Consider the following 12561-nt stretch of genomic DNA (forward strand, 5'->3'; position numbering starts at 1 on the left):
AAAAAAAAAAAAAAAAAAGAGTTCTTGCAAAGCAAGGTAACCAGCTCACAGATTGTCTTCGTATGTAATACAATCTTTATGAAAACTAAACTTGACAGTGAACAAAGTGGACCTAATGTTTGGAAACATTGAATTAGACATTTATTCATTCTGATTTTGCATATTTTTCTTTAAATATTTCAAGCCAGTGCCTTTTATTTTTTCCTCTTCTCTGACATGTTTGTGAGACCTGGAGGGTGGCGTGTGCGTGTGTGCCTCTGTGTGTGTGTGTGTGTGTGTGTGTGTGTGTCCACGTGCGTGTGTCTATGCATGTGTCCTAATGGATAAAACAGGCTTGCTTGGCTGGGGGTGGGTCGATGGGGAGCCTGGAGGAGGTGCTGTCAGGGTCTCCAGGCTTCCAGAATCTTATTTCTGCACGTCCTCCTGGCTCTTTCCCTTGAGTGAAACAATAAGCTTGGCAAGGTTTGTGCTTAGGTAAAGAGGCCCAGCACTCGTGGTCAGTCAGCACCTCCAGGTGAGGAAAACCTTAGATGGTGCCAAACCCAGGAGGACCTGCTAAGAAATCCAGTGACAACCATGGCCCTTACACTCAGAGCACAAAAGTCAAGACACACAAAGAGAAGGCGGGTACCCCCTCCTGGCGTGGGGTCTCCTGAGGGGCGTGTGTTTGTGCGTCACTTCACCCAGCGGAGGAGCAGTGGAGGAGTTGTTTTCATGCCAGCCCGAAGAGGAGGGAGGGGAAGAACAGATGGGACGGGAGCTTTGTCACCATCACCTGATCGGTGGCCTCCTTTCATTAACATTTTATAGCCTGGCACTAACAGCGGGATCATTCAACACTAGCATGGGGTTGACCCGGTTCTGAGTATCAGGGGGCCTCGGAGACGCATGCGCATGCATTCCAGGCTGGCCCTGACCACTCGGCGAGCCCCACTGGCTATTTGGGGAGAGGGGCGCAGGAGGAATGAGGAGGGACCAGTCCTGAAAGGGCACCTTCTGACTGCCAGGCACTGCACCCATGATTTACTTCCTAACTTTATGCCTCAAGCCATATGTGTCCTTTCTCAGCTGAGGCAGTGGAAGCTACGGAGCATTAAAATGATGAACCCAAAGTGACACAGCTAGGATGTGGCAGCGGCGGGATTCGAATTCAGAGCAGTCACACTCAAACCCCGCACTGTGTCTTTCACAGTCTGCTGCTGCCCGGAATTCCCTGGCTCAAGAGTACATTGGTGGGATTTCTGCTATGCCTCTAAAAAGATGAGCGTCCCTTCCAGTAAATTGTTCCTTCCCTGAAACTGAGAAGAGAGAAGAGGTAGATGCCACGATGCCTCTGTGTCAGGCAAAGATGCCCAGCAGAGGAATCAGGGCTGAAGTCTAGCCCGCATGTCACCTGCTGGTCGGTACACTGGCGTTGGGCTTCGTCAGGCCAGAGAGGGTTGCCTGTCAAGTCCTATGCCCCTGAGACCACATCTACCCAGACAGGTGCCTCTTAATAAGTTGTACAAAGACACTGTCTTAGTTTGGGTTTTCCTGGGAGCAGACCCGGAGACCAATATTGTAGTGCAAGTCTTTTGTCTGGGAGGGGATCCCAGGAAGCACTAGCAGGGAGGAGGGAAGTAAGACAGGGAAGGGGGAGGCAGAATTATCCAGGTATGTATCAAGGTGGTTATCACCGTGGACAACCAGAGCCCCAGGTCGCCGCGGGGAGCTCTGGGGAACAGCAGAGAAGGTTGCCCTGAAGTCATCCCAGTGCCTCATCGGCCGTCACTCAGGGCTGCTTCCGGGGGGCTGTTCCTCTTTCCCCACACGCAGGTCGTGCTCTCGGGGCGGCAGACAGCCCTCCTGCCTGATGAGCTGTCCTGGTTGCAGGTGTGTGCAGAGGACATCTGGGCAGGGTGGAGCCAGCGTCTACCCGGGCGCCCTTTACGTGAACCTGACACCGGGTCCAAGACTTCTATTCTGCTGGATCTAATCGACCCAAGTGATTATCTATGCCCCCCCTCCAAGCCCATTCATCAACTGCAGGGTGAGCATAGACACCCATCTGTGACATTGTCTGGAGAAAAAGCCCATGGCCGCTAAAGCATCATCATGACATAAAGCCTCCTGACTTTATAATCAAGCCTGGGCTCTGTTCCTGGCTCTGATGTACCCTTTCTTCGTTTTCTGCCTCTTTCCCTTCCCGCCCCCCACCTTCGGAAGCCAATAAGGAAATCCAGGTTTCCTGGCTTCCTGCCTTCCTGTTTTTATCCTCTGGACCTCCGGCAGGGCTGGCAGGAACAGGAGGTGGCTGCCTGGAGTGACTGCACGAAGCTCTGGAGTGGGGCTTGCGCAGTGCTGGGGTGATCTTAAAGCTGTGTGTGCCACTTTCTCTGACATTGTTCGTTTGATGGGGGTGGTGGCCAGTGGAAACTTGGAGGAGGCTCAATTGACCCTTGGCATCTCCCCCAACAAAGCTGAATCCTTGCCTCGGCTGAACCCCCAAACCTCAGAACCCTCTGCGCCTTCCAGCACTCTCCCCGGACCACCTGGGGCTGCAATTTTGCTTGTTCTCAGGCTAAATGGCCAACTGCAGAAGAGCTGAAGCAGGAGCTTGGCAGAAGTGTAAAGAGTTGCTTCAAATCAGAAACACCCAAACGCAAAATTGCGACTACTTTAGTTTCCGTTTCCTCCAGTTCTGTTGCCGTCGTTCCCTGGAGGGTTATGATCCTACTTTCCAGCTCCCCTTGACGATTTTTGCCCAGCACAGACACAGCTCCGGAGGAGGGAATGACCCAACCCTGTTGCTTCATTTGGCACTGCTGATCTAATGAGGTGTAAATCCCACAGATGCCGCTCGGGGCGGCCAACATAGTAATTTATACCAATTGGTGTGATTAGACGAAGCCCTCAATCATCCTGCAGTGTCGCGCTGCAATCTGTCACAGTCCTCACCAGACGTGCTTCACCCTGGCTTTGTGCTGGGATGAGTACATGCTTTCCTGGGTCCTGCTCAAGAGCCCAAATATAAGAGTGAGAAAGGGGCCCAAGGACTCATGACCGCCTACCAGGAGTGAGGACGCTTCCTCCCCTTCACCCGGGAGGGGACTGGCCGAAAGGTCACAGACGTGGTCTCAAAGCCTGACTCCTTGGGCATGAAATCCCTGCTCCGCCCCTAATAGGGTGCTTTCCTCGGGAGAGTGACTCCACCCCTGTTGCCTCAGTCTGTTCATCTGTAACATGGGGTGATAATAATGCCGCAATCCTCATAGAGTTGTTAGGAGGATTAAATGAGTTAATACTGGTAAAGTGCTTAGAAACATACCTGGCACATGGTATTTGTCAAATAAGTAAATTCTCTTACTTTTTTTCTGTCCACTCCAGAAAGGCTCTGAGGAATCCACCAGTGAAGATACACAAAGACCAGTAAAATGACTGAGGAACTCAAGAACCACATAAGGAAAGGGGTAAGGAGAGCGGGTTGTCGTCTGTTGTATTAAGGAGGGCTCTTTGGGCTCCAAGGAACACTTACTCATCCAATGACTATGTACGGATCACTTAACCGCGTACCAGCCAGCATGCTCGTTGCTGGTCTTAACAGCAGTGACCTCGTGGAGCTTGCATTTGAGTGTTACTTGTACAAAGCCCAAGTAAACAACCAAATAAATGAGATGATTTCAGAGTGACAGAGACATGAAGAAAGTAAACAGGATGGAGTGAAAGGGCGGAGTGGGGTGGACGGCAAATACATGTTGGGTGATCAGGAAAGGCCTCTCTGACAAGGTGACGTGACAAGAAAGAACCAGCCATGTGAAGCTCTGGGAGGAGAACTTTCCATACAGAGGGAGCAGCACGTGCAAAGGCCCCGAGGTAGGTGGGAGCTTGGAGAGTTGGAGGAATAGCAAGAAAGCTGTTGTGGCTGGAGCAAAATGAAGGAAGGAGAGCAGTGTGTAGAGGTTGGATGGGGCCAGATCGTGCAGGGCCTTATTGGGTAAAGTGTTCGACTTTTATTTTAAGGACTTTGGGTGCTTGAAGCAGACAAATGGCATAGTCTCCGTTACCATTTTAAATCTTTTCTTTTTATTGTTTTGCATTCTTCTCTTTTTTTTAAGTCTTTATTGAATTTGTTACAATACCGCTTCTGTTTTATGTTTTTTGGCCGTGAGGTATGTGGGATCTTAGCTCCCCAAGCAGGGATCAAACCTGCACCCCCTGCATTGGAAGGTGAAGTCTTAACCACTGGACCGCCAGGGAAGTACCCTCCTTTACCATTTTAAAACGTTTAGAAATCCAACTCTAGGTAGCTTTAACAAAAGGGAAGATTTCTTAAAAGACTGTGGGAATGTCTCAGAGAAGCTATGGGCAAAAACAGATCTGGGCTTGAACACTGGAGGATGAGTTCTCCACCCCCATGTTGGGTTTTCTCTGCGCTCTCTACACCCCAATCCACATGGAGCCAACAGCTCCTTTGTTGTATGAACTTGACTTCCACAATCCAGCGTCTCAAGAGCAATGCATCTCTCAGTTCCAGCATGCCTCAGCTAAGGACTTAGGGGCTGGCTTGAGCCCGGAGTCCATTCCTGGACCCATCAGCTATGGCCAGAGGGGGGTGGGGTCACGCTTGACATCCTGGTTGCTTCTGAGTAAGGATGGGGGTCTGGGCAGGAGGAATAATTCTCCAAAAGGGAAGTGAGGGTGTAGGGCAGAGTAAGCAAAGTGTCCAAGTTGCCAGAAAACCAGAAACTAAAGAATGTAGCTGTAAGCAAGCTCAGAATTTAACCCTGAGTTTCCTGGCAGCCGAAGCTCAGAAAGAAACATGAGTGGGTTTCAGAGTTCTCATCTGCTAATAAAACAAGGCAGAGCAGATCACTAAAAGAGAAAAGCATTTTCTTCCGCTAAAGCTAAGGGGACATTCTTGAGAGGTTCTCTGTGGAAGGGGAACTGAGAAATACGATGGAAGATTCTCAGCAACTTTTTAATTTAAATTTCTCAGGTGATTTAGTTTTTCTGAATGTGTGGAGATTCCCTTCTGGGGAGTTCTGAAAGTAGAGGGAGGGGACATCACGGAATCTCAGCAGTGGGCTGGGCAGGATATATTTGTGGGAGCCAGAGTAATGTGTCTCCTTCTGATGACCTCATTGGTTCGTAGGGACTTCAGCGCAAGGCTTGAAAACTCAAATGCCCGCATACTAGGGAGATGCATGTGACATGGGCTGGGTGCCTACACCATGGTCGACGCAGCTGGTAATCCAGCTCAGTCAGCAGAGAGACCATAGGAAATGGCTGCTCTTCAGCCCCCGCCAAGTGTGGCCTCTTGGGCCTAATGATTTTCCAAGAGGAACTGGAAATTCTGGACTCTAAACCTTGAGTGTTGACAACTAATTGAAATCTGTCTGAAAACTTTCCAAGAGCCCAGCAAAATGGGGGTGAGGGGTGAAGGCGGCTGCAGCCAGGGGGGTGCAGCCTCTGTGTCCCCGTGACCAGTTAGCCGGCCTCACGGGAGCTTCCTGGAACACGAAGGGCTCAGTTGGGATTTTGTCCAGATCTGGGCACAAGAGCCCCGGGTGTGGAGACTCTGGGTCCTAAGGAGAGATGCTGCCCTCCCCCATTCTCCCATTTCAGGCTATGTGCTTGGCCCCAGGTATCCGGTAATGAGTGAAACAAACCCACCCCTGCTCTCAGGGGCTTTATAGTCCAGTCAGGGAGCCAGACTTTGGACAACTAACTGCACAATGAGGTCATTGACCAGAGTTGTAAGAAGTGCCAGAGGGAGGCCCACCGAAGGCTGCCTTAGGTGTTCTTGGGGGTGTGACCTAGTCCAGGGGGTTAGGAAACTTCCCTTGAGGACAGACTTCAGCTGAAGACTTGAGCAGAGGAGTAGGAAAGGGGAGGAGTAAGGAGGTTTGTGCTTCCAGACAAAGGAAGCAACCGTGGTGGCGCAGGCTGGGGAAGCTGTCTCAGGAGGGCAGCATTGCGGAGGGGCTGGGCCGGGGGAGGAGCTGATGTTGTCTGCCACGGTGAAAACTTAGAACTTGTGAGAAAAACGATCCAAAGCTTAGAAAGAGAGCAAAAAGGAAGACCACAGATTCTTTGATGTCAGACCAGAACATTATTTACTCAGCCCACCCAAGGATGACTTAATTCTCTATGAGCTTGTACCTTTGTTTGATTTTACTCTTTACTGTTTGGGCCTGATCTCTCTGAAGTTACATGTATATCTGCAGAGAGCTGCCCTTCTGCAGAGAAGTCAGTGCTTTTGGTCTGGTAGAGAAGACCACCCCAAAGGTTCTCGCTTTATTACCCTGAAGGACTTTAGTCAGTTTTGTTTCTAACTTAAAAAAATGAACAAGTAGGGAATTCCCTGGTGGCCCAGTGGTTAGAACTCCACACTTTCACTGCTGTGGGCCCGGGTTCGATCCCTGGTCAGGGAACTAAGATCCCGCAAGTCGCGCAGCGTGGCCAAAAAAAAAAGGAACAAGTAAATAAAAATTGACTTCCATACATCTTTCCTGAGGGACTGTTTAAACCCCTGTCATCAAATGCTTTTTGAACCAGCTCTACTATGTCACTGGGTCTCTCATTAATGAGTTAAATAAACATCTGACACATTTTTATCCCATATCAATAAGAGTTGGGTTTTCAGAAAACAGTATCTCAGAGATATCTGCACCACCGTGTTCACTGAAGCATTGTTCACAGCAGCCAGGACATGGAAACAACCTAAGTGTCTAATGACAGATGAACGGGTAAGGAAAATGTGGTGTACATATAAATGGAATATTATTCAGTCATAAAGGAGAAGGAAATACTGCCATTTGTGAGAGCATGGATGAACCTTGAGGGCGTTATGCTAAGTAAAATGAGTCAGACAGACAAAGACAAACACCATGTGATCTCATTTATACGTGGGACCTAAAAAACCGGAACTCAAAAATATACAGCAAATAGACTGGTGGTTGCCAGAGATGGTGTAGGGAGTGGGCGAAATGGATATAGGGGGTCAAAAGGTACAAGCTTCCAGTTATAAAATAAGTTCTGGGGATGTAAGGTACAGCACGGTGACTACAGTTGACAGTACCATTGTATATTTGAAGGTTGCTGAGCGTATGTCTTAAAGATTCTCATCCTAAGAAAAAAAAAGTTGTAGCTATGTGAGGTGACAGATGTTAACTAGATTTACTGTGGTGATCATTTCATAATATATACAAATATCAAATCATTATGTTGTACACCTTAAACTCATACAGTGTTGTGTGTCAGTTATATCTCAATGAAACTGGGGAAAAAAGAGTTGGGTTTTTATTTTCTGAATATTATTTTTTGACTGAACTTTCTCCTAAGCATGATGAGAAACCATGGAGGGTTTTAAGCCAGCACCTGCCATGATTGGATTTGCCTGTGGATCAGTGTTAATGTTCTGAGTATAAGCAAACCAGGCTTCTATTTTGATTGTCAGATGGGGGGATTTCCCTCTTGGGACAAATAACCGATTTGGTTGAGGACCATTCTGCTGTTGTTATCATCAAGTGTAGGTTTATTATAGGGTCTTTCTGCAAACATAGGAGACTCTAATCATGGCAGCGTCCATTTTTGTTAAGATTGAAAGCAGTGGCTAATAATTTATTGTAAAGGAATCTAAACTAATGAACTCCACTTACAATTAAAATGTTTGAGAAAGCTCTCTTTTCTCCTGGGTCTCCCCAGGAGGCCCAGCTCCGACAAAGGTGGCACCACTCAGCCATCGGGCAGATTGCTCATCGACTGTGTCAAGTGTCAGAAATTGGGCGATCTCTTGAAAAAAAAGAAAAAAAAGGGAGGGGAAGATACCAGCATCCATTTCCATAAATTATTGAATGTGAATTTAACATCTTCTCGTTGGAGAAGTGTTGAAATTGCACAAGGTAATTGGCGAGTCGGGGAAGCAGTGTTGGGACTGCAGACAGCAGAGTCATTGTTGTTCAGTGGAGGGCAGAGTGAGGGGGCCCTGCTCCCTGGGGCAGCCACGCCCATCCAAGTGGGTCTCAGCCAAGAAGGGCACCTGGAATTATGCCAGAACCTTCCTCCGTTATCTCCTTTAACCCTCACAGCGCTTTTGGGGGCCCTTATCACCTTCCCTCAGGTAGGAAACTAAGGCTCCGAGAGGTTGAGTGACCTGCCAGAGGTCATGTGGCTAATAGGTGGCTGTGTTGACTTTTCGGTCTAGGTGTTTCGAATTCATGACGCCATTGTGCCTTCCTGTGACTTGTAAACATTCTTCACTTTAGTTGTCATTTCCTCAGTGTTTATACTCCAGCAAAATCATTCCAACTGATACAGTAAAAGAGTGTGATTCCCCCCACCACCACTTGGTAGAATTAATACTCAGCTTTAGGCAACTGATAGATTATTGAATTGGGAAATAATGATTCCTCCCTCCCTTCCTTCCTGCCTCTGTTCTTTCCTTTTTCTCACCAGTATGCATCCTTCAAGTTTCTGCTGAAACATCGTCTACTCACTAAAACGTCTCGTGGCTGTTTTACTTCAAATCGCAATCTGTGTGAGCCCTGAATGCTCATTCTGTTTTTAGTTTTCTTCCCCCCATAGCGCTTGTCGTCTTCTAACATACCTATATAATATTGTATACAACATATATAAGTTATTTGTATTATCTTTACTATTTATTATTTGTCTTCCCCAAACAGAATTTTAAATCTCAAGAAGGAAAGAATCTTTGGTGTGTTTCATTTGCTTTGAACAAGGTCTGGAATGTAGGAGGTGCTTAATAAATACTTGTTGCTTGAATGAATGAATGAATGAATACCTGTTATATGGCCTCTTATAGTTTAATGAAAATCAACAAGGACAGCAAACCAAGCTTATTGCACACATCCAAATTCTCAGTGTTTGCAATATTCTCTCCTTTAATTTTCATGACATAGCAACTGTTATTATCATCATTTTACAGATGAGGAAACTAAGGCCCAGAAAAGTAGAATAGCTTGCCCAAGGCTACACTTCTAAAGCTACGTTAAAAATGAATTTTGTTGAGGTATAAATTTCATATAATACAGAGCATCCACGTTCAATGTGCAGTTGAGAAGTGGATACACCCATGTGACTATCACCCAAGCGAGATGCAGAACCTCTCTATCACCCCCAACAATTCACTTGTGCTACTTTGCAGTCGATATCCTTCAGCCCCTGGTAACCCCTAATCTGTTTTCTGCCCTTATACTTTTGCCTTTTCTAGAACGTGTTATACAATGGCATCATATAGCGAATGCTCATTTATGCCTGGCTCTTTGGCCCAGCATAATTATTGGAGATTCATCCGTGTTGCTCTGTGTACAACCGTTCATTCCTTTTTCAGCACTGGGGCTGTTCTGTAATATGGGTAGGCCATAATTTCTTTATCCGTGTCCCTGTTGGTGGACGTTTGGATTGTTTCTGGTTTGGGTCTGTTGGAGATAAAGCCACTGTGAACATTCATGTACCAGCTTTGTGTGGACGTCTATTATCGTCTCCTGGGCAGATGACTAGGAGTGGGCTGGCTGCACTGTACCGTCGCTCTGTGTTTAACTTTAGAAGAAATGGCTATAAACGCTTTTCCAGAGTGTTCGTAGTGCTTTGCGTTCCCACCAGCAGCATGTGAGAGTTCCAGCGGGCTGACATCCTCCCCAACCTTTAGTGTGGTCAGTCTTTTTAACTCTCAGCATTGAATTGGGTGTCCAGCAGTGCTTCCTTTTGGCTTACATTTTCGTTTCCCAAACGACTAATAACGTTGATCGTTTTTCATGTGCTTATTGGCCAGTAATGTATCCTCTTTGGTGAAGTATTTCTTCGGATCGTTTGCCCATTTTTAATTGGATTGTTTGTCGTATTATTACTGAGGTTAAATGATGCTTTATATATACTGTTTTTATGCATTTGTACGTTTATACATTGTGAACATATTTACACATTTACATTATATAATATGATTTTTCCCCCAGTATGTGGCCAGTCTTTTCATCTCCTTAATGGTGTCTCAGAACCCCTTTTTTTTTTTTTTTTTTGCGGTACGCAGGCCTCTCACTGCTGTGGCCTCTCCCACTGAGGAGCACAGGCTCCGGACGCGCAGGCTCAGCGGCCATGGCTCACGGGCCCTGCCGCTCCGCGGCATGTGGGATCTTCCCGGACCGGGGCACGAACCCATGTCCCCTGCATTGGCAGGCGGAGTCTCAACCACTGCGCCACCAGGGAAGCCCTCAGAACCACTTTTGAACCATGGTCTGTCTGCCCTTCATTCCTTTCCACTTTCCCAAGTAAGGTCCATCTCGAGGAATTAGACCCTCAAGGGGTAAGAAAATAATCGTGAAAAATAACTAAAATACCCAGAGGAAAAACACAATCCTGGCCTGTGTTTGTTCAGTGGGTTCAGAAGCGAATTCCCTAATGTGAGGCTGAGGGAGGTGGCGAGAGAGTTAATCACTAGCCCCGGCTCAGTGTTATCTTAATTAAGCATATAAGAGTAATGAAGTTATGCGCCTCTTAGGATTTGTGGCTTAGCTGTTGGTATGGCGCGGAGAGGATTTCAGGAGCAAATATAAGTGATGGAACCCCAGGGACTTTTCCTGTCTTGCTGGGTTGTCCTGTAACCCCACAGGGTGGGAGGTGGTGCTGTGATGCGGTGGAAACAGCAGAACAGGGCAGGGGTGGGGCTGTCGGGAGACCTGGATGTGTTACTTGGAGCAGGTGCTCTCCCCTCTGGACCCCAACCTCCTCACGTGAGGAGGACTTGATGCAGCAATGTGTTGGTGAACGTTTAACGCTTAATAAATGCTTCTCCAAAAAAAAAGTACCTGTATGTATATACATGTATATATATGTACTATGTATATATACACATGTATATATGTAATTGCATATATTCATGTGCTTATAAAGTTACTGATATTAGTGACGTATAAGATACAATTTAAAATAATAAAACATAGGATATTATGCATTCCACATAGCCAAATAATTTTCACAAAATGCTTTTGTTGATTTTTGCCCAACTCTCCTATCAGTATCCAACCAGCAGTTACAACTGACAAATGAATGTGGTTCTGACATGAATATTGGTTGATATTTTTGTTTATATTAAAGAAGAAGATGAAAGTGAAACAACAAAGACATATGTCAGGACGTTATACATTCATCAATGGCATGAGTGACTTCTTTGCTGAATTGGATAACAGCGTTTGAATACTGGAAGACTGTTTCCTTGACTTTTGCTCTATTCACAGTTTAACAGCTGTATATACGATGCGCTTAATTGTTGACATTTTCGCCACTATTCTCTTAAGTCTAGACAATCAACAAAACAATAGATTGAGCTCTGATGTGTAGTGTTGGCCAATGTCTATGGTGTAAAGACTCCTACTTTGACCTGTGTTAAGCTACCCATGTGATGTCAGTGAAACTGGGTTTCAGAAGAGCTGTGTGGTTGTATGCCCTTATGTGGTATACCCACTTTACAGATACAGGAGATATAAATAACCTCGGAAGTATACATAATAGTAAAACATAGTAAAATACTTAGGAAGAGGTGGTTTGAGTATTTATGACCTTTATTTTTAATATAATTTATTTAATAGAAATTTATATAATTTAATTTTTAATTATGGCTGTGTTTTAATAACCAGCTTGGAAAATTCCTAAAGATGTTAGAGTCAGCTCTTGGGAGGGTATGAGCTGGTGGTAGCACGACAGTGGTTTGATGAGATTCAACCCAGTGTCCATAGCCAGGTGAAACTTCCAAGAAGGGCCAGCACTTCAGAACTTCCCGTCCCATGTCGCTCTCCCCTCCCAGCCAGGGCCAGGCCACTTCCTCTCTGAGAGAAGCAGATGCAGAGAATTATATTAATCTGCTTGGGCTGTCATAACAAATACCACAGATTGGGTGGCTTAAACAACAGACATTTATTTCTCACAGTTCTGGAGGCCAGAAGTGCATGATCAAGGTGCCAGCAGCATTGTTCTGGCAGGGCCTCTCTTCCTGGCTTGTAGACGGCCACCTTCTAGTTGTGTCCTCACATGACCTTTTCTCTGTGCACCATGCTCGTGGCGTCTCTTCCTCCTCTTGTAAGGACACCAGTCCTATTAGATCAGGACCCCATCCTTATGACCTCATTGAACCTGAAACACCTCCATAAGGTCCCTATCTCCCAATGCAGTCACATTGGAGGTTAGGACATCAACAGATGGATTTGGCGGGGAGGACACCATTCAGTCCATAACAAGCAGTTTGGTGTTTCTGCTCTGCCACAGGAAAGGAAGAGAAACAGACAGGTGACGAGGCGGTACTTGATGCCAGAGGCAGGGCTGGGGATCCTTTCCTGCGGTCTCCAGAGTGTGTCAGGGCCAGATGCCGGCCAGGCCGAGAGAGGAGGGTGCGGGGGGAAAGTGTAAAGACAGATTTTGCAGGGCTGATAACCCAAGCCCAAGGGTGGGGGGGATGTGACAGTGCCCTTGGCTCTCACATCACTGGCATGGTTAGGACCCTCGCCATTGGAACAGTGTCACCCTGCATGGGCAGTGGAGCACAGGAGTCAAGGCCATGGGCATAGAGCCAGG

Source organism: Neophocaena asiaeorientalis, unplaced genomic scaffold, assembly GCF_003031525.2.
Source record: "Neophocaena asiaeorientalis asiaeorientalis breed wild unplaced genomic scaffold, Neophocaena_asiaeorientalis_V1.1 scaffold130, whole genome shotgun sequence".
NCBI classification, from domain to species: Eukaryota; Metazoa; Chordata; class Mammalia; order Artiodactyla; family Phocoenidae; genus Neophocaena; species Neophocaena asiaeorientalis.